Source organism: Garra rufa, unplaced genomic scaffold (genome assembly GCF_049309525.1).
Source record: "Garra rufa unplaced genomic scaffold, GarRuf1.0 hap1_unplaced_002, whole genome shotgun sequence".
Taxonomy (NCBI): Eukaryota; Metazoa; Chordata; class Actinopteri; order Cypriniformes; family Cyprinidae; genus Garra; species Garra rufa.
In genome coordinates, this window is record NW_027394277.1 from 11,662,298 (window position 1) to 11,683,278 (window position 20,981).

Below are 20,981 nucleotides of genomic sequence, written 5' to 3' on the forward strand. Positions count from 1 at the left end.
AAATACACTAATCTACTATTATTGTTCAATCGCTGAAGTGTTTTTTTTTTTTTTAATGCCTTTAAAATAAGTAGTTTTGTGAACACGGACGAAGAAACGCCAGCCCCGAAGCTCATCCGTAAACCACATAAAACAGCTCATATGCGCTTAGCTCTTTAAAATGATAATCTGTTTACATTGTGTACAGTCGCTGGACTGTTTTTATTTAAATGCTTTTAAAAGAGGCTTAGTGATGTAGTTCGCAGACCGAGAGCTCGGAGCCTTGACTCTCATGTCTGTACAACAGAAAACACTGGCTGAAGGCAGCTCTCTCCGTTTTAAATAAAACTACTTGCAAACACCTGAGTTTAGCTCTTGCTGTGTTCTAAGGGGTTGACGGAATGAAATCGCTGGAACATTTACATTTTAAAAGGCCGTATTTATTTTCATTTTCCGCTCCACACCTTCAGTGGATATGCCTTAAACGGGGCATTATTTTTCGTACGTGACCTGTGGTTAGAGGCATTGTTGCTTGTTAGTAAGACATATGGCATAATAAATTATGTTCTTGGGCATAATTTGCAAGCTAACATGCTCTACAAGTCATATCTTATATTTAACCTAAATATAAATGATTTTAATCTGTATTTTTGTGCGTCCTCTATTAAATCACCCTTTATGAGTAGTGCGCATGCGCACAAATGCCTAAGGGAACTTTCTGAGTATGACGTAAGAGGGAACCTGTGCTAAATCAAACAGAAAATACAGCGAAATGACAGGGAACAAAAAATATTAAATGAGTGATTATATGTTCAATACAGTTGCATTTTTTTTGAGAACTCTAATCAGTTAAATAGCATAAGTTATTAGTTGGTGAGGTCTTTAACAACAGCCGTACTTTGTTGAACTAACGTGGTTCAAACGATGAGACCATATGAAACAGTCTTTACTAGCTTATTCGTTTCCACAAAAATGCAGCACAAATAAGCAAGCATTTTAACGTTTTAAATACACTAATCTACTATTATTGTTCAATCGCTGAAGTGTTTTTTTTTTTTTTTTAATGCCTTTAAAATAAGTAGTTTTGTGAACACGGACGAAGAAACGCCAGCCCCGAAGCTCATCCGTAAACCACATAAAACAGCTCATATGCGCTTAGCTCTTTAAAATGATAATCTGTTTACATTGTGTACAGTCGCTGGACTGTTTTTATTTAAATGCTTTTAAAAGAGGCTTAGTGATGTAGTTCGCAGACCGAGAGCTCGGAGCCTTGACTCTCATGTCTGTACAACAGAAAACACTGGCTGAAGGCAGCTCTCTCCGTTTTAAATAAAACTACTTGCAAACACCTGAGTTTAGCTCTTGCTGTGTTCTAAGGGGTTGACGGAATGAAATCGCTGGAACATTTACATTTTAAAAGGCCGTATTTATTTTCATTTTCCGCTCCACACCTTCAGTGGATATGCCTTAAACGGGGCATTATTTTTCGTACGTGACCTGTGGTTAGAGGCATTGTTGCTTGTTAGTAAGACATATGGCATAATAAATTATGTTCTTGGGCATAATTTGCAAGCTAACATGCTCTACAAGTCATATCTTATATTTAACCTAAATATAAATGATTTTAATCTGTATTTTTGTGCGTCCTCTATTAAATCACCCTTTATGAGTAGTGCGCATGCGCACAAATGCCTAAGGGAACTTTCTGAGTATGACGTAAGAGGGAACCTGTGCTAAATCAAACAGAAAATACAGCGAAATGACAGGGAACAAAAAATATTAAATGAGTGATTATATGTTCAATACAGTTGCATTTTTTTTGAGAACTCTAATCAGTTAAATAGCATAAGTTATTAGTTGGTGAGGTCTTTAACAACAGCCGTACTTTGTTGAACTAACGTGGTTCAAACGATGAGACCATATGAAACAGTCTTTACTAGCTTATTCGTTTCCACAAAAATGCAGCACAAATAAGCAAGCATTTTAACGTTTTAAATACACTAATCTACTATTATTGTTCAATCGCTGAAGTGTTTTTTTTTTTTTTAATGCCTTTAAAATATATAGTTTTGTGAACACGGACGAAGAAACGCCAGCCCCGAAGCTCATCCGTAAACCACATAAAACAGCTCATATGCGCTTAGCTCTTTAAAATGATAATCTGTTTACATTGTGTACAGTCGCTGGACTGTTTTTATTTAAATGCTTTTAAAAGAGGCTTAGTGATGTAGTTCGCAGACCGAGAGCTCGGAGCCTTGACTCTCATGTCTGTACAACAGAAAACACTGGCTGAAGGCAGCTCTCTCCGTTTTAAATAAAACTACTTGCAAACACCTGAGTTTAGCTCTTGCTGTGTTCTAAGGGGTTGACGGAATGAAATCGCTGGAACATTTACATTTTAAAAGGCCGTATTTATTTTCATTTTCCGCTCCACACCTTCAGTGGATATGCCTTAAACGGGGCATTATTTTTCGTACGTGACCTGTGGTTAGAGGCATTGTTGCTTGTTAGTAAGACATATGGCATAATAAATTATGTTCTTGGGCATAATTTGCAAGCTAACATGCTCTACAAGTCATATCTTATATTTAACCTAAATATAAATTATTTTAATCTGTATTTTTGTGCGTCCTCTATTAAATCACCCTTTATGAGTAGTGCGCATGCGCACAAATGCCTAAGGGAACTTTCTGAGTATGACGTAAGAGGGAACCTGTGCTAAATCAAACAGAAAATACAGCGAAATGACAGGGAACAAAAAATATTAAATGAGTGATTATATGTTCAATACAGTTGCATTTTTTTTGAGAACTCTAATCAGTTAAATAGCATAAGTTATTAGTTGGTGAGGTCTTTAACAACAGCCGTACTTTGTTGAACTAACGTGGTTCAAACGATGAGACCATATGAAACAGTCTTTACTAGCTTATTCGTTTCCACAAAAATGCAGCACAAATAAGCAAGCATTTTAACGTTTTAAATACACTAATCTACTATTATTGTTCAATCGCTGAAGTGTTTTTTTTTTTTTTAATGCCTTTAAAATAAGTAGTTTTGTGAACACGGACGAAGAAACGCCAGCCCCGAAGCTCATCCGTAAACCACATAAAACAGCTCATATGCGCTTAGCTCTTTAAAATGATAATCTGTTTACATTGTGTACAGTCGCTGGACTGTTTTTATTTAAATGCTTTTAAAAGAGGCTTAGTGATGTAGTTCGCAGACCGAGAGCTCGGAGCCTTGACTCTCATGTCTGTACAACAGAAAACACTGGCTGAAGGCAGCTCTCTCCGTTTTAAATAAAACTACTTGCAAACACCTGAGTTTAGCTCTTGCTGTGTTCTAAGGGGTTGACGGAATGAAATCGCTGGAACATTTACATTTTAAAAGGCCGTATTTATTTTCATTTTCCGCTCCACACCTTCAGTGGATATGCCTTAAACGGGGCATTATTTTTCGTACGTGACCTGTGGTTAGAGGCATTGTTGCTTGTTAGTAAGACATATGGCATAATAAATTATGTTCTTGGGCATAATTTGCAAGCTAACATGCTCTACAAGTCATATCTTATATTTAACCTAAATATAAATGATTTTAATCTGTATTTTTGTGCGTCCTCTATTAAATCACCCTTTATGAGTAGTGCGCATGCGCACAAATGCCTAAGGGAACTTTCTGAGTATGACGTAAGAGGGAACCTGTGCTAAATCAAACAGAAAATACAGCGAAATGACAGGGAACAAAAAATATTAAATGAGTGATTATATGTTCAATACAGTTGCATTTTTTTTGAGAACTCTAATCAGTTAAATAGCATAAGTTATTAGTTGGTGAGGTCTTTAACAACAGCCGTACTTTGTTGAACTAACGTGGTTCAAACGATGAGACCATATGAAACAGTCTTTACTAGCTTATTCGTTTCCACAAAAATGCAGCACAAATAAGCAAGCATTTTAACGTTTTAAATACACTAATCTACTATTATTGTTCAATCGCTGAAGTGTTTTTTTTTTTTTAATGCCTTTAAAATAAGTAGTTTTGTGAACACGGACGAAGAAACGCAAGCCCCGAAGCTCATCCGTAAACCACATAAAACAGCTCATATGCGCTTAGCTCTTTAAAATGATAATCTGTTTACATTGTGTACAGTCGCTGGACTGTTTTTATTTAAATGCTTTTAAAAGAGGCTTAGTGATGTAGTTCGCAGACCGAGAGCTCGGAGCCTTGACTCTCATGTCTGTACAACAGAAAACACTGGCTGAAGGCAGCTCTCTCCGTTTTAAATAAAACTACTTGCAAACACCTGAGTTTAGCTCTTGCTGTGTTCTAAGGGGTTGACGGAATGAAATCGCTGGAACATTTACATTTTAAAAGGCCGTATTTATTTTCATTTTCCGCTCCACACCTTCAGTGGATATGCCTTAAACGGGGCATTATTTTTCGTACGTGACCTGTGGTTAGAGGCATTGTTGCTTGTTAGTAAGACATATGGCATAATAAATTATGTTCTTGGGCATAATTTGCAAGCTAACATGCTCTACAAGTCATATCTTATATTTAACCTAAATATAAATGATTTTAATCTGTATTTTTGTGCGTCCTCTATTAAATCACCCTTTATGAGTAGTGCGCATGCGCACAAATGCCTAAGGGAACTTTCTGAGTATGACGTAAGAGGGAACCTGTGCTAAATCAAACAGAAAATACAGCGAAATGACAGGGAACAAAACATATTAAATGAGTGATTATATGTTCAATACAGTTGCATTTTTTTGAGAACTCTAATCAGTTAAATAGCATAAGTTATTAGTTGGTGAGGTCTTTAACAACAGCCGTACTTTGTTGAACTAACGTGGTTCAAACGATGAGACCATATGAAACAGTCTTTACTAGCTTATTCGTTTCCACAAAAATGCAGCACAAATAAGCAAGCATTTTAACGTTTTAAATACACTAATCTACTATTATTGTTCAATCGCTGAAGTGTTTTTTTTTTTTTTAATGCCTTTAAAATAAGTAGTTTTGTGAACACGGACGAAGAAACGCCAGCCCCGAAGCTCATCCGTAAACCACATAAAACAGCTCATATGCGCTTAGCTCTTTAAAATGATAATCTGTTTACATTGTGTACAGTCGCTGGACTGTTTTTATTTAAATGCTTTTAAAAGAGGCTTAGTGATGTAGTTCGCAGACCGAGAGCTCGGAGCCTTGACTCTCATGTCTGTACAACAGAAAACACTGGCTGAAGGCAGCTCTCTCCGTTTTAAATAAAACTACTTGCAAACACCTGAGTTTAGCTCTTGCTGTGTTCTAAGGGGTTGACGGAATGAAATCGCTGGAACATTTACATTTTAAAAGGCCGTATTTATTTTCATTTTCCGCTCCACACCTTCAGTGGATATGCCTTAAACGGGGCATTATTTTTCGTACGTGACCTGTGGTTAGAGGCATTGTTGCTTGTTAGTAAGACATATGGCATAATAAATTATGTTCTTGGGCATAATTTGCAAGCTAACATGCTCTACAAGTCATATCTTATATTTAACCTAAATATAAATGATTTTAATCTGTATTTTTGTGCGTCCTCTATTAAATCACCCTTTATGAGTAGTGCGCATGCGCACAAATGCCTAAGGGAACTTTCTGAGTATGACGTAAGAGGGAACCTGTGCTAAATCAAACAGAAAATACAGCGAAATGACAGGGAACAAAAAATATTAAATGAGTGATTATATGTTCAATACAGTTGCATTTTTTTTGAGAACTCTAATCAGTTAAATAGCATAAGTTATTAGTTGGTGAGGTCTTTAACAACAGCCGTACTTTGTTGAACTAACGTGGTTCAAACGATGAGACCATATGAAACAGTCTTTACTAGCTTATTCGTTTCCACAAAAATGCAGCACAAATAAGCAAGCATTTTAACGTTTTAAATACACTAATCTACTATTATTGTTCAATCGCTGAAGTGTTTTTTTTTTTTTTTAATGCCTTTAAAATAAGTAGTTTTGTGAACACGGACGAAGAAACGCCAGCCCCGAAGCTCATCCGTAAACCACATAAAACAGCTCATATGCGCTTAGCTCTTTAAAATGATAATCTGTTTACATTGTGTACAGTCGCTGGACTGTTTTTATTTAAATGCTTTTAAAAGAGGCTTAGTGATGTAGTTCGCAGACCGAGAGCTCGGAGCCTTGACTCTCATGTCTGTACAACAGAAAACACTGGCTGAAGGCAGCTCTCTCCGTTTTAAATAAAACTACTTGCAAACACCTGAGTTTAGCTCTTGCTGTGTTCTAAGGGGTTGACGGAATGAAATCGCTGGAACATTTACATTTTAAAAGGCCGTATTTATTTTCATTTTCCGCTCCACACCTTCAGTGGATATGCCTTAAACGGGGCATTATTTTTCGTACGTGACCTGTGGTTAGAGGCATTGTTGCTTGTTAGTAAGACATATGGCATAATAAATTATGTTCTTGGGCATAATTTGCAAGCTAACATGCTCTACAAGTCATATCTTATATTTAACCTAAATATAAATGATTTTAATCTGTATTTTTGTGCGTCCTCTATTAAATCACCCTTTATGAGTAGTGCGCATGCGCACAAATGCCTAAGGGAACTTTCTGAGTATGACGTAAGAGGGAACCTGTGCTAAATCAAACAGAAAATACAGCGAAATGACAGGGAACAAAAAATATTAAATGAGTGATTATATGTTCAATACAGTTGCATTTTTTTTGAGAACTCTAATCAGTTAAATAGCATAAGTTATTAGTTGGTGAGGTCTTTAACAACAGCCGTACTTTGTTGAACTAACGTGGTTCAAACGATGAGACCATATGAAACAGTCTTTACTAGCTTATTCGTTTCCACAAAAATGCAGCACAAATAAGCAAGCATTTTAACGTTTTAAATACACTAATCTACTATTATTGTTCAATCGCTGAAGTGTTTTTTTTTTTTTTAATGCCTTTAAAATATATAGTTTTGTGAACACGGACGAAGAAACGCCAGCCCCGAAGCTCATCCGTAAACCACATAAAACAGCTCATATGCGCTTAGCTCTTTAAAATGATAATCTGTTTACATTGTGTACAGTCGCTGGACTGTTTTTATTTAAATGCTTTTAAAAGAGGCTTAGTGATGTAGTTCGCAGACCGAGAGCTCGGAGCCTTGACTCTCATGTCTGTACAACAGAAAACACTGGCTGAAGGCAGCTCTCTCCGTTTTAAATAAAACTACTTGCAAACACCTGAGTTTAGCTCTTGCTGTGTTCTAAGGGGTTGACGGAATGAAATCGCTGGAACATTTACATTTTAAAAGGCCGTATTTATTTTCATTTTCCGCTCCACACCTTCAGTGGATATGCCTTAAACGGGGCATTATTTTTCGTACGTGACCTGTGGTTAGAGGCATTGTTGCTTGTTAGTAAGACATATGGCATAATAAATTATGTTCTTGGGCATAATTTGCAAGCTAACATGCTCTACAAGTCATATCTTATATTTAACCTAAATATAAATGATTTTAATCTGTATTTTTGTGCGTCCTCTATTAAATCACCCTTTATGAGTAGTGCGCATGCGCACAAATGCCTAAGGGAACTTTCTGAGTATGACGTAAGAGGGAACCTGTGCTAAATCAAACAGACAATACAGCGAAATGACAGGGAACAAAAAATATTAAATGAGTGATTATATGTTCAATACAGTTGCATTTTTTTTGAGAACTCTAATCAGTTAAATAGCATAAGTTATTAGTTGGTGAGGTCTTTAACAACAGCCGTACTTTGTTGAACTAACGTGGTTCAAACGATGAGACCATATGAAACAGTCTTTACTAGCTTATTCGTTTCCACAAAAATGCAGCACAAATAAGCAAGCATTTTAACGTTTTAAATACACTAATCTACTATTATTGTTCAATCGCTGAAGTGTTTTTTTTTTTTTTAATGCCTTTAAAATAAGTAGTTTTGTGAACACGGACGAAGAAACGCCAGCCCCGAAGCTCATCCGTAAACCACATAAAACAGCTCATATGCGCTTAGCTCTTTAAAATGATAATCTGTTTACATTGTGTACAGTCGCTGGACTGTTTTTATTTAAATGCTTTTAAAAGAGGCTTAGTGATGTAGTTCGCAGACCGAGAGCTCGGAGCCTTGACTCTCATGTCTGTACAACAGAAAACACTGGCTGAAGGCAGCTCTCTCCGTTTTAAATAAAACTACTTGCAAACACCTGAGTTTAGCTCTTGCTGTGTTCTAAGGGGTTGACGGAATGAAATCGCTGGAACATTTACATTTTAAAAGGCCGTATTTATTTTCATTTTCCGCTCCACACCTTCAGTGGATATGCCTTAAACGGGGCATTATTTTTCGTACGTGACCTGTGGTTAGAGGCATTGTTGCTTGTTAGTAAGACATATGGCATAATAAATTATGTTCTTGGGCATAATTTGCAAGCTAACATGCTCTACAAGTCATATCTTATATTTAACCTAAATATAAATGATTTTAATCTGTATTTTTGTGCGTCCTCTATTAAATCACCCTTTATGAGTAGTGCGCATGCGCACAAATGCCTAAGGGAACTTTCTGAGTATGACGTAAGAGGGAACCTGTGCTAAATCAAACAGAAAATACAGCGAAATGACAGGGAACAAAAAATATTAAATGAGTGATTATATGTTCAATACAGTTGCATTTTTTTTGAGAACTCTAATCAGTTAAATAGCATAAGTTATTAGTTGGTGAGGTCTTTAACAACAGCCGTACTTTGTTGAACTAACGTGGTTCAAACGATGAGACCATATGAAACAGTCTTTACTAGCTTATTCGTTTCCACAAAAATGCAGCACAAATAAGCAAGCATTTTAACGTTTTAAATACACTAATCTACTATTATTGTTCAATCGCTGAAGTGTTTTTTTTTTTTTTTAATGCCTTTAAAATAAGTAGTTTTGTGAACACGGACGAAGAAACGCCAGCCCCGAAGCTCATCCGTAAACCACATAAAACAGCTCATATGCGCTTAGCTCTTTAAAATGATAATCTGTTTACATTGTGTACAGTCGCTGGACTGTTTTTATTTAAATGCTTTTAAAAGAGGCTTAGTGATGTAGTTCGCAGACCGAGAGCTCGGAGCCTTGACTCTCATGTCTGTACAACAGAAAACACTGGCTGAAGGCAGCTCTCTCCGTTTTAAATAAAACTACTTGCAAACACCTGAGTTTAGCTCTTGCTGTGTTCTAAGGGGTTGACGGAATGAAATCGCTGGAACATTTACATTTTAAAAGGCCGTATTTATTTTCATTTTCCGCTCCACACCTTCAGTGGATATGCCTTAAACGGGGCATTATTTTTCGTACGTGACCTGTGGTTAGAGGCATTGTTGCTTGTTAGTAAGACATATGGCATAATAAATTATGTTCTTGGGCATAATTTGCAAGCTAACATGCTCTACAAGTCATATCTTATATTTAACCTAAATATAAATGATTTTAATCTGTATTTTTGTGCGTCCTCTATTAAATCACCCTTTATGAGTAGTGCGCATGCGCACAAATGCCTAAGGGAACTTTCTGAGTATGACGTAAGAGGGAACCTGTGCTAAATCAAACAGAAAATACAGCGAAATGACAGGGAACAAAAAATATTAAATGAGTGATTATATGTTCAATACAGTTGCATTTTTTTGAGAACTCTAATCAGTTAAATAGCATAAGTTATTAGTTGGTGAGGTCTTTAACAACAGCCGTACTTTGTTGAACTAACGTGGTTCAAACGATGAGACCATATGAAACAGTCTTTACTAGCTTATTCGTTTCCACAAAAATGCAGCACAAATAAGCAAGCATTTTAACGTTTTAAATACACTAATCTACTATTATTGTTCAATCGCTGAAGTGTTTTTTTTTTTTTTTAATGCCTTTAAAATAAGTAGTTTTGTGAACACGGACGAAGAAACGCCAGCCCCGAAGCTCATCCGTAAACCACATAAAACAGCTCATATGCGCTTAGCTCTTTAAAATGATAATCTGTTTACATTGTGTACAGTCGCTGGACTGTTTTTATTTAAATGCTTTTAAAAGAGGCTTAGTGATGTAGTTCGCAGACCGAGAGCTCGGAGCCTTGACTCTCATGTCTGTACAACAGAAAACACTGGCTGAAGGCAGCTCTCTCCGTTTTAAATAAAACTACTTGCAAACACCTGAGTTTAGCTCTTGCTGTGTTCTAAGGGGTTGACGGAATGAAATCGCTGGAACATTTACATTTTAAAAGGCCGTATTTATTTTCATTTTCCGCTCCACACCTTCAGTGGATATGCCTTAAACGGGGCATTATTTTTCGTACGTGACCTGTGGTTAGAGGCATTGTTGCTTGTTAGTAAGACATATGGCATAATAAATTATGTTCTTGGGCATAATTTGCAAGCTAACATGCTCTACAAGTCATATCTTATATTTAACCTAAATATAAATGATTTTAATCTGTATTTTTGTGCGTCCTCTATTAAATCACCCTTTATGAGTAGTGCGCATGCGCACAAATGCCTAAGGGAACTTTCTGAGTATGACGTAAGAGGGAACCTGTGCTAAATCAAACAGAAAATACAGCGAAATGACAGGGAACAAAAAATATTAAATGAGTGATTATATGTTCAATACAGTTGCATTTTTTTTGAGAACTCTAATCAGTTAAATAGCATAAGTTATTAGTTGGTGAGGTCTTTAACAACAGCCGTACTTTGTTGAACTAACGTGGTTCAAACGATGAGACCATATGAAACAGTCTTTACTAGCTTATTCGTTTCCACAAAAATGCAGCACAAATAAGCAAGCATTTTAACGTTTTAAATACACTAATCTACTATTATTGTTCAATCGCTGAAGTGTTTTTTTTTTTTTTTAATGCCTTTAAAATAAGTAGTTTTGTGAACACGGACGAAGAAACGCCAGCCCCGAAGCTCATCCGTAAACCACATAAAACAGCTCATATGCGCTTAGCTCTTTAAAATGATAATCTGTTTACATTGTGTACAGTCGCTGGACTGTTTTTATTTAAATGCTTTTAAAAGAGGCTTAGTGATGTAGTTCGCAGACCGAGAGCTCGGAGCCTTGACTCTCATGTCTGTACAACAGAAAACACTGGCTGAAGGCAGCTCTCTCCGTTTTAAATAAAACTACTTGCAAACACCTGAGTTTAGCTCTTGCTGTGTTCTAAGGGGTTGACGGAATGAAATCGCTGGAACATTTACATTTTAAAAGGCCGTATTTATTTTCATTTTCCGCTCCACACCTTCAGTGGATATGCCTTAAACGGGGCATTATTTTTCGTACGTGACCTGTGGTTAGAGGCATTGTTGCTTGTTAGTAAGACATATGGCATAATAAATTATGTTCTTGGGCATAATTTGCAAGCTAACATGCTCTACAAGTCATATCTTATATTTAACCTAAATATAAATGATTTTAATCTGTATTTTTGTGCGTCCTCTATTAAATCACCCTTTATGAGTAGTGCGCATGCGCACAAATGCCTAAGGGAACTTTCTGAGTATGACGTAAGAGGGAACCTGTGCTAAATCAAACAGAAAATACAGCGAAATGACAGGGAACAAAAAATATTAAATGAGTGATTATATGTTCAATACAGTTGCATTTTTTTTGAGAACTCTAATCAGTTAAATAGCATAAGTTATTAGTTGGTGAGGTCTTTAACAACAGCCGTACTTTGTTGAACTAACGTGGTTCAAACGATGAGACCATATGAAACAGTCTTTACTAGCTTATTCGTTTCCACAAAAATGCAGCACAAATAAGCAAGCATTTTAACGTTTTAAATACACTAATCTACTATTATTGTTCAATCGCTGAAGTGTTTTTTTTTTTTTTAATGCCTTTAAAATAAGTAGTTTTGTGAACACGGACGAAGAAACGCCAGCCCCGAAGCTCATCCGTAAACCACATAAAACAGCTCATATGCGCTTAGCTCTTTAAAATGATAATCTGTTTACATTGTGTACAGTCGCTGGACTGTTTTTATTTAAATGCTTTTAAAAGAGGCTTAGTGATGTAGTTCGCAGACCGAGAGCTCGGAGCCTTGACTCTCATGTCTGTACAACAGAAAACACTGGCTGAAGGCAGCTCTCTCCGTTTTAAATAAAACTACTTGCAAACACCTGAGTTTAGCTCTTGCTGTGTTCTAAGGGGTTGACGGAATGAAATCGCTGGAACATTTACATTTTAAAAGGCCGTATTTATTTTCATTTTCCGCTCCACACCTTCAGTGGATATGCCTTAAACGGGGCATTATTTTTCGTACGTGACCTGTGGTTAGAGGCATTGTTGCTTGTTAGTAAGACATATGGCATAATAAATTATGTTCTTGGGCATAATTTGCAAGCTAACATGCTCTACAAGTCATATCTTATATTTAACCTAAATATAAATGATTTTAATCTGTATTTTTGTGCGTCCTCTATTAAATCACCCTTTATGAGTAGTGCGCATGCGCACAAATGCCTAAGGGAACTTTCTGAGTATGACGTAAGAGGGAACCTGTGCTAAATCAAACAGAAAATACAGCGAAATGACAGGGAACAAAAAATATTAAATGAGTGATTATATGTTCAATACAGTTGCATTTTTTTTGAGAACTCTAATCAGTTAAATAGCATAAGTTATTAGTTGGTGAGGTCTTTAACAACAGCCGTACTTTGTTGAACTAACGTGGTTCAAACGATGAGACCATATGAAACAGTCTTTACTAGCTTATTCGTTTCCACAAAAATGCAGCACAAATAAGCAAGCATTTTAACGTTTTAAATACACTAATCTACTATTATTGTTCAATCGCTGAAGTGTTTTTTTTTTTTTTAATGCCTTTAAAATAAGTAGTTTTGTGAACACGGACGAAGAAACGCCAGCCCCGAAGCTCATCCGTAAACCACATAAAACAGCTCATATGCGCTTAGCTCTTTAAAATGATAATCTGTTTACATTGTGTACAGTCGCTGGACTGTTTTTATTTAAATGCTTTTAAAAGAGGCTTAGTGATGTAGTTCGCAGACCGAGAGCTCGGAGCCTTGACTCTCATGTCTGTACAACAGAAAACACTGGCTGAAGGCAGCTCTCTCCGTTTTAAATAAAACTACTTGCAAACACCTGAGTTTAGCTCTTGCTGTGTTCTAAGGGGTTGACGGAATGAAATCGCTGGAACATTTACATTTTAAAAGGCCGTATTTATTTTCATTTTCCGCTCCACACCTTCAGTGGATATGCCTTAAACGGGGCATTATTTTTCGTACGTGACCTGTGGTTAGAGGCATTGTTGCTTGTTAGTAAGACATATGGCATAATAAATTATGTTCTTGGGCATAATTTGCAAGCTAACATGCTCTACAAGTCATATCTTATATTTAACCTAAATATAAATGATTTTAATCTGTATTTTTGTGCGTCCTCTATTAAATCACCCTTTATGAGTAGTGCGCATGCGCACAAATGCCTAAGGGAACTTTCTGAGTATGACGTAAGAGGGAACCTGTGCTAAATCAAACAGAAAATACAGCGAAATGACAGGGAACAAAAAATATTAAATGAGTGATTATATGTTCAATACAGTTGCATTTTTTTTGAGAACTCTAATCAGTTAAATAGCATAAGTTATTAGTTGGTGAGGTCTTTAACAACAGCCGTACTTTGTTGAACTAACGTGGTTCAAACGATGAGACCATATGAAACAGTCTTTACTAGCTTATTCGTTTCCACAAAAATGCAGCACAAATAAGCAAGCATTTTAACGTTTTAAATACACTAATCTACTATTATTGTTCAATCGCTGAAGTGTTTTGTTTTTTTTTAATGCCTTTAAAATATATAGTTTTGTGAACACGGACGAAGAAACGCCAGCCCCGAAGCTCATCCGTAAACCACATAAAACAGCTCATATGCGCTTAGCTCTTTAAAATGATAATCTGTTTACATTGTGTACAGTCGCTGGACTGTTTTTATTTAAATGCTTTTAAAAGAGGCTTAGTGATGTAGTTCGCAGACCGAGAGCTCGGAGCCTTGACTCTCATGTCTGTACAACAGAAAACACTGGCTGAAGGCAGCTCTCTCCGTTTTAAATAAAACTACTTGCAAACACCTGAGTTTAGCTCTTGCTGTGTTCTAAGGGGTTGACGGAATGAAATCGCTGGAACATTTACATTTTAAAAGGCCGTATTTATTTTCATTTTCCGCTCCACACCTTCAGTGGATATGCCTTAAACGGGGCATTATTTTTCGTACGTGACCTGTGGTTAGAGGCATTGTTGCTTGTTAGTAAGACATATGGCATAATAAATTATGTTCTTGGGCATAATTTGCAAGCTAACATGCTCTACAAGTCATATCTTATATTTAACCTAAATATAAATGATTTTAATCTGTATTTTTGTGCGTCCTCTATTAAATCACCCTTTATGAGTAGTGCGCATGCGCACAAATGCCTAAGGGAACTTTCTGAGTATGACGTAAGAGGGAACCTGTGCTAAATCAAACAGAAAATACAGCGAAATGACAGGGAACAAAAAATATTAAATGAGTGATTATATGTTCAATACAGTTGCATTTTTTTTGAGAACTCTAATCAGTTAAATAGCATAAGTTATTAGTTGGTGAGGTCTTTAACAACAGCCGTACTTTGTTGAACTAACGTGGTTCAAACGATGAGACCATATGAAACAGTCTTTACTAGCTTATTCGTTTCCACAAAAATGCAGCACAAATAAGCAAGCATTTTAACGTTTTAAATACACTAATCTACTATTATTGTTCAATCGCTGAAGTGTTTTTTTTTTTTTTAATGCCTTTAAAATAAGTAGTTTTGTGAACACGGACGAAGAAACGCCAGCCCCGAAGCTCATCCGTAAACCACATAAAACAGCTCATATGCGCTTAGCTCTTTAAAATGATAATCTGTTTACATTGTGTACAGTCGCTGGACTGTTTTTATTTAAATGCTTTTAAAAGAGGCTTAGTGATGTAGTTCGCAGACCGAGAGCTCGGAGCCTTGACTCTCATGTCTGTACAACAGAAAACACTGGCTGAAGGCAGCTCTCTCCGTTTTAAATAAAACTACTTGCAAACACCTGAGTTTAGCTCTTGCTGTGTTCTAAGGGGTTGACGGAATGAAATCGCTGGAACATTTACATTTTAAAAGGCCGTATTTATTTTCATTTTCCGCTCCACACCTTCAGTGGATATGCCTTAAACGGGGCATTATTTTTCGTACGTGACCTGTGGTTAGAGGCATTGTTGCTTGTTAGTAAGACATATGGCATAATAAATTATGTTCTTGGGCATAATTTGCAAGCTAACATGCTCTACAAGTCATATCTTATATTTAACCTAAATATAAATGATTTTAATCTGTATTTTTGTGCGTCCTCTATTAAATCACCCTTTATGAGTAGTGCGCATGCGCACAAATGCCTAAGGGAACTTTCTGAGTATGACGTAAGAGGGAACCTGTGCTAAATCAAACAGAAAATACAGCGAAATGACAGGGAACAAAAAATATTAAATGAGTGATTATATGTTCAATACAGTTGCATTTTTTTTGAGAACTCTAATCAGTTAAATAGCATAAGTTATTAGTTGGTGAGGTCTTTAACAACAGCCGTACTTTGTTGAACTAACGTGGTTCAAACGATGAGACCATATGAAACAGTCTTTACTAGCTTATTCGTTTCCACAAAAATGCAGCACAAATAAGCAAGCATTTTAACGTTTTAAATACACTAATCTACTATTATTGTTCAATCGCTGAAGTGTTTTTTTTTTTTTTAATGCCTTTAAAATAAGTAGTTTTGTGAACACGGACGAAGAAACGCCAGCCCCGAAGCTCATCCGTAAACCACATAAAACAGCTCATATGCGCTTAGCTCTTTAAAATGATAATCTGTTTACATTGTGTACAGTCGCTGGACTGTTTTTATTTAAATGCTTTTAAAAGAGGCTTAGTGATGTAGTTCGCAGACCGAGAGCTCGGAGCCTTGACTCTCATGTCTGTACAACAGAAAACACTGGCTGAAGGCAGCTCTCTCCGTTTTAAATAAAACTACTTGCAAACACCTGAGTTTAGCTCTTGCTGTGTTCTAAGGGGTTGACGGAATGAAATCGCTGGAACATTTACATTTTAAAAGGCCGTATTTATTTTCATTTTCCGCTCCACACCTTCAGTGGATATGCCTTAAACGGGGCATTATTTTTCGTACGTGACCTGTGGTTAGAGGCATTGTTGCTTGTTAGTAAGACATATGGCATAATAAATTATGTTCTTGGGCATAATTTGCAAGCTAACATGCTCTACAAGTCATATCTTATATTTAACCTAAATATAAATGATTTTAATCTGTATTTTTGTGCGTCCTCTATTAAATCACCCTTTATGAGTAGTGCGCATGCGCACAAATGCCTAAGGGAACTTTCTGAGTATGACGTAAGAGGGAACCTGTGCTAAATCAAACAGAAAATACAGCGAAATGACAGGGAACAAAAAATATTAAATGAGTGATTATATGTTCAATACAGTTGCATTTTTTTTGAGAACTCTAATCAGTTAAATAGCATAAGTTATTAGTTGGTGAGGTCTTTAACAACAGCCGTACTTTGTTGAACTAACGTGGTTCAAACGATGAGACCATATGAAACAGTCTTTACTAGCTTATTCGTTTCCACAAAAATGCAGCACAAATAAGCAAGCATTTTAACGTTTTAAATACACTAATCTACTATTATTGTTCAATCGCTGAAGTGTTTTTTTTTTTTTTAATGCCTTTAAAATAAGTAGTTTTGTGAACACGGACGAAGAAACGCCAGCCCCGAAGCTCATCCGTAAACCACATAAAACAGCTCATATGCGCTTAGCTCTTTAAAATGATAATCTGTTTACATTGTGTACAGTCGCTGGACTGTTTTTATTTAAATGCTTTTAAAAGAGGCTTAGTGATGTAGTTCGCAGACCGAGAGCTCGGAGCCTTGACTCTCATGTCTGTACAACAGAAAACACTGGCTGAAGGCAGCTCTCTCCGTTTTAAATAAAACTACTTGCAAACACCTGAGTTTAGCTCTTGCTGTGTTCTAAGGGGTTGACGGAATGAAATCGCTGGAACATTTACATTTTAAAAGGCCGTATTTATTTTCATTTTCCGCTCCACACCTTCAGTGGATATGCCTTAAACGGGGCATTATTTTTCGTACGTGACCTGTGGTTAGAGGCATTGTTGCTTGTTAGTAAGACATATGGCATAATAAATTATGTTCTTGGGCATAATTTGCAAGCTAACATGCTCTACAAGTCATATCTTATATTTAACCTAAATATAAATGATTTTAATCTGTATTTTTGTGCGTCCTCTATTAAATCACCCTTTATGAGTAGTGCGCATGCGCACAAATGCCTAAGGGAACTTTCTGAGTATGACGTAAGAGGGAACCTGTGCTAAATCAAACAGAAAATACAGCGAAATGACAGGGAACAAAAAATATTAAATGAGTGATTATATGTTCAATACAGTTGCATTTTTTTTGAGAACTCTAATCAGTTAAATAGCATAAGTTATTAGTTGGTGAGGTCTTTAACAACAGCCGTACTTTGTTGAACTAACGTGGTTCAAACGATGAGACCATATGAAACAGTCTTTACTAGCTTATTCGTTTCCACAAAAATGCAGCACAAATAAGCAAGCATTTTAACGTTTTAAATACACTAATCTACTATTATTGTTCAATCGCTGAAGTGTTTTTTTTTTTTTTAATGCCTTTAAAATAAGTAGTTTTGTGAACACGGACGAAGAAACGCCAGCCCCGAAGCTCATCCGTAAACCACATAAAACAGCTCATATGCGCTTAGCTCTTTAAAATGATAATCTGTTTACATTGTGTACAGTCGCTGGACTGTTTTTATTTAAATGCTTTTAAAAGAGGCTTAGTGATGTAGTTCGCAGACCGAGAGCTCGGAGCCTTGACTCTCATGTCTGTACAACAGAAAACACTGGCTGAAGGCAGCTCTCTCCGTTTTAAATAAAACTACTTGCAAACACCTGAGTTTAGCTCTTGCTGTGTTCTAAGGGGTTGACGGAATGAAATCGCTGGAACATTTACATTTTAAAAGGCCGTATTTATTTTCATTTTCCGCTCCACACCTTCAGTGGATATGCCTTAAACGGGGCATTATTTTTCGTACGTGACCTGTGGTTAGAGGCATTGTTGCTTGTTAGTAAGACATATGGCATAATAAATTATGTTCTTGGGCATAATTTGCAAGCTAACATGCTCTACAAGTCATATCTTATATTTAACCTAAATATAAATGATTTTAATCTGTATTTTTGTGCGTCCTCTATTAAATCACCCTTTATGAGTAGTGCGCATGCGCACAAATGCCTAAGGGAACTTTCTGAGTATGACGTAAGAGGGAACCTGTGCTAAATCAAACAGAAAATACAGCGAAATGACAGGGAACAAAAAATATTAAATGAGTGATTATATGTTCAATACAGTTGCATTTTTTTTGAGAACTCTAATCAGTTAAATAGCATAAGTTATTAGTTGGTGAGGTCTTTAACAACAGCCGTACTTTGTTGAACTAACGTGGTTCAAACGATGAGACCATATGAAACAGTCTTTACTAGCTTATTCGTTTCCACAAAAATGCAGCACAAATAAGCAAGCATTTTAACGTTTTAAATACACTAATCTACTATTATTGTTCAATCGCTGAAGTGTTTTTTTTTTTTTTAATGCCTTTAAAATAAGTAGTTTTGTGAACACGGACGAAGAAACGCCAGCCCCGAAGCTCATCCGTAAACCACATAAAACCGCTCATATGCGCTTAGCTCTTTAAAATGATAATCTGTTTACATTGTGTACAGTCGCTGGACTGTTTTTATTTAAATGCTTTTAAAAGAGGCTTAGTGATGTAGTTCGCAGACCGAGAGCTCGGAGCCTTGACTCTCATGTCTGTACAACAGAAAACACTGGCTGAAGGCAGCTCTCTCCGTTTTAAATAAAACTACTTGCAAACACCTGAGTTTAGCTCTTGCTGTGTTCTAAGGGGTTGACGGAATGAAATCGCTGGAACATTTACATTTTAAAAGGCCGTATTTATTTTCATTTTCCGCTCCACACCTTCAGTGGATATGCCTTAAACGGGGCATTATTTTTCGTACGTGACCTGTGGTTAGAGGCATTGTTGCTTGTTAGTAAGACATATGGCATAATAAATTATGTTCTTGGGCATAATTTGCAAGCTAACATGCTCTACAAGTCATATCTTATATTTAACCTAAATATAAATGATTTTAATCTGTATTTTTGTGCGTCCTCTATTAAATCACCCTTTATGAGTAGTGCGCATGCGCACAAATGCCTAAGGGAACTTTCTGAGTATGACGTAAGAGGGAACCTGTGCTAAATCAAACAGAAAATACAGCGAAATGACAGGGAACAAAAAATATTAAATGAGTGATTATATGTTCAATACAGTTGCATTTTTTTTGAGAACTCTAATCAGTTAAATAGCATAAGTTATTAGTTGGTGAGGTCTTTAACAACAGCCGTACTTTGTTGAACTAACGTGGTTCAAACGATGAGACCATATGAAACAGTCTTTACTAGCTTATTCGTTTCCACAAAAATGCAGCACAAATAAGCAAGCATTTTAACGTTTTAAATACACTAATCTACTATTATTGTTCAATCGCTGAAGTGTTTTTTTTTTTTTTTAATGCCTTTAAAATAAGTAGTTTTGTGAACACGGACGAAGAAACGCCAGCCCCGAAGCTCATCCGTAAACCACATAAAACAGCTCATATGCGCTTAGCTCTTTAAAATGATAATCTGTTTACATTGTGTACAGTCGCTGGACTGTTTTTATTTAAATGCTTTTAAAAGAGGCTTAGTGATGTAGTTCGCAGACCGAGAGCTCGGAGCCTTGACTCTCATGTCTGTACAACAGAAAACACTGGCTGAAGGCAGCTCTCTCCGTTTTAAATAAAACTACTTGCAAACACCTGAGTTTAGCTCTTGCTGTGTTCTAAGGGGTTGACGGAATGAAATCGCTGGAACATTTACATTTTAAAAGGCCGTATTTATTTTCATTTTCCGCTCCACACCTTCAGTGGATATGCCTTAAACGGGGCATTATTTTTCGTACGTGACCTGTGGTTAGAGGCATTGTTGCTTGTTAGTAAGACATATGGCATAATAAATTATGTTCTTGGGCATAATTTGCAAGCTAACATGCTCTACAAGTCATATCTTATATTTAACCTAAATATAAATGATTTTAATCTGTATTTTTGTGCGTCCTCTATTAAATCACCCTTTATGAGTAGTGCGCATGCGCACAAATGCCTAAGGGAACTTTCTGAGTATGACGTAAGAGGGAACCTGTGCTAAATCAAACAGAAAATACAGCGAAATGACAGGGAACAAAAAATATTAAATGAGTGATTATATGTTCAATACAGTTGCATTTTTTTTGAGAACTCTAATCAGTTAAATAGCATAAGTTATTAGTTGGTGAGGTCTTTAACAACAGCCGTACTTTGTTGAACTAACGTGGTTCAAACGATGAGACCATATGAAACAGTCTTTACTAGCTTATTCGTTTCCACAAAAATGCAGCACAAATAAGCAAGCATTTTAACGTTTTAAATACACTAATCTACTATTATTGTTCAATCGCTGAAGTGTTTTTTTTTTTTTTAATGCCTTTAAAATAAGTAGTTTTGTGAACACGGACGAAGAAACGCCAGCCCCGAAGCTCATCCGTAAACCACATAAAACAGCTCATATGCGCTTAGCTCTTTAAAATGATAATCTGTTTACATTGTGTACAGTCGCTGGACTGTTTTTATTTAAATGCTTTTAAAAGAGGCTTAGTGATGTAGTTCGCAGACCGAGAGCTCGGAGCCTTGACTCTCATGTCTGTACAACAGAAAACA